Genomic DNA, 2,607 nt, shown 5'->3' with positions numbered 1-2,607 from the left:
TTACTCTCATTACAAAACACTGTCTGCAGTATTCTCCTCTTTTAATCACGTTTATTTTATTAAACATCACGACATTAAAAATCACGCAAACTTCGCTATTCAAAACAAATGGAATCTTGCATTAGCGGAAGATACGACATTTCTTACCGGCCAATGAAATCATCGCTATCCAGTGCGCGTGATTTTTTTCTCTGGGGTCAATCAGAACCAATAGGCGTCTAAGTTGAGCCGCTGCTATTGTGTAGCTTGTTTCGTCGCTTCAATGACGTACAGCTGTCGTCCAATATTTTAGCCACATCAGAGAGACTATGATACAAGATTGCGTTGGCACAGTTTGCTGTTAGATCCTGAGCGCTGGCGCGCGGATGAGACGCGAGTTCCGCGGGATATGCGCACCGACCGCGGGGCGATGTTCAAGATTTCAGCGCTGCCCGCAGTGGAGACGTGCCGCAAATTGGGAGCCCGACGCGCACGCTCTCCACAGCGACGTTAGCGGATGCGTCTTGTCGTTTTAGAGATGCAATGGGATGTCCACACTTACATAAAAGTTAGTAGTGCCGTGTGTGTGTGCGTTTGGTGACATGTGTGTGTCCGCCGTGCGTTGTGTGCGCGTGTGTGGGTGCGGTCCGTGTGCGCGTGGTGTGCGCGCGCGTGTGTGTGCGCGCGCGCGTGTGTGTGTTGTGCTGTGAAGGTAAGATGTTAATAAAGCGACAGCTTTAGGTATTTCTTTGATTTTCTATGTAACACGGCCATAAATAGTGAAAAGGTTGTCGTGCATTCTGCTAGCTCTAGTACTATAGCCTACTTACATTAACTCCCGCTGGGCTATAGAACCAGATGAGAGACCGCACACCAAAGAAGCGTCGCCTGAGAGATGTTGATCCTGCCCGCTAAGCGCGAATCTTGCGCGCAGTTCCGCGGCAAGGCGCACGCGACCGCGACCGGGGGAACGTCCTATACGGGCAATACGCAAACTACCGGCCCCTACCAAGAGCATTCCTGTTCAGTTTCTTATTTTGAAGTAGCTCTCTGATTTCTCCATCCTGCTCGTCAAATCAGTCATTCTGTTTCTTTTACTTCTTTCCAAATACGTTTTTGGTTGCATTTTGAAGCACTTCTCTGAGTTCTTCCCAATGTTCTTTGCAATCAGACAAATTTTCATTCAAGAACTGTTCCAGCATTTCTTTTCTTTTATTGTTGAGGCCAGTGTCAAGCTTTCTGGAAGGCTTTGTGCCCTTCTTCTTTGGTTTTATGGTTAAATGACTCTTACAAACAATCAACTTGTGATCAGTAAAGCAGTCTGCTGTTTGATTGACTTTGGTCACTATGACGTGTTGCTTTGCAGCTTGATTTGCATACAGTCGATCAATAAACATGTTGTTTGATTCACGTCTCGTTTTATTTGTAATGAATACGAAACATACACTACCCAGCCACGCACACAGACGCGGGTCTCCACGACTGTCTCTACGGGAACGGGGTTAACTTACTTAACAACGAAGCCGGCCATTGTAGCAACAGCAATTATTCATGGCGCTGCTTTAAACGATGGATCGTCGAGGATTCGAATGCATCGACCAGTGTTGTACGTAACCAGGCCATTAAAGTAGATAAAACCTCGCAACAAAAAGCCTATATACACATACTGTGAGCATACTTGCAAATACAAATAAATTATACGGAGCGAAGTGTCAGAGGACGCTAAATAGTAGCCCTACGCTAGTGCAAATAGTTCCTGGAACAAAAACACTATATTTGTTTCCTGATTGCATATGTAATGTAGATAACGTGATTTAAACAAATTTCACAATTTCGTACCAAGTAAACATCGATCAATAAAGTATAACATGTGTTATCACAGAAATAAACTGTTAATGCAGCACAACGTTCGCTCGGCTGTGTACCGCATGTGTAAACACTGTAAACATCCTGTGGTGCTACTTTCGTAAATTTCGTTTAGATTTTATGAAGAAATGTTGTGAAAGTAGCAATACAGTAGGTATATATGCAATTTTTATGCGAGATGCTAGTTGCTGGAGGACAAAGCAGCAGAAAAACCAGCATGGATAGTAATTTTTCTTACCGAACGTGAGCAGGCCTAACCCGCAGACGATTGTTAGAATAAAGCGCGCCACCTCTTCGTCTGTCCGTGTGCGAGTGGACGATGATGATGATGTATACTCTCCGCTGGAAAGGTTGCCCCGTTCTCCTCCGCTTCCAGTTCGACACTAACCGTTGCCCGGTGCGTGAACGCAGTTTGGCGTCACAATTTTATTTCTCTCATGGCGTAATCAATAAGTGAAGTTGTTCGTGGTTGCTAACGACTCACGCTTGTAACGTAGCTACAAGTGGACGCCTGACTACATCTCTCTCTCTCTCTATATATATATATATCTCTCTCGCTCTCTCGCTCTCTCGCTCTCTCTCTCTCTCTCTCTCTCTCTCTCTATATATATATATATCTCTCTCGCTCTCTCGCTCTATCGCTCTCTCTCTCTCTCTCTCTCTCTCTCTCTATATATATATATATCTCTCTCGCTCTCTCGCTCTATCGCTCTCTCTCTCTCTCTCTCTCTCTCTCTCTATATATATATATATCTCTCTCGC

At 44.9% G+C, this 2,607-nt stretch overlaps 1 protein-coding gene across 1 annotated transcript in view; it reads right to left on the bottom strand.

Moving 5' to 3' along the window:
* Nucleotides 1-2,607, bottom strand: part of LOC106821065 (sulfotransferase family cytosolic 1B member 1-like) — an 8,035-nt gene that overhangs the window by 4,814 nt on the left and 614 nt on the right. The gene's annotated exons all lie outside the window — the stretch shown is intronic.

Source organism: Priapulus caudatus, unplaced genomic scaffold, assembly GCF_000485595.1.
Source record: "Priapulus caudatus unplaced genomic scaffold, Priapulus_caudatus-5.0.1 Scaffold58, whole genome shotgun sequence".
Classification (NCBI taxonomy): Eukaryota; Metazoa; Priapulida; class Priapulimorpha; order Priapulimorphida; family Priapulidae; genus Priapulus; species Priapulus caudatus.
The sequence above is the reverse complement of the archived record's forward strand: the minus strand, read 5'-3'. Positions and strand labels throughout refer to the sequence as shown.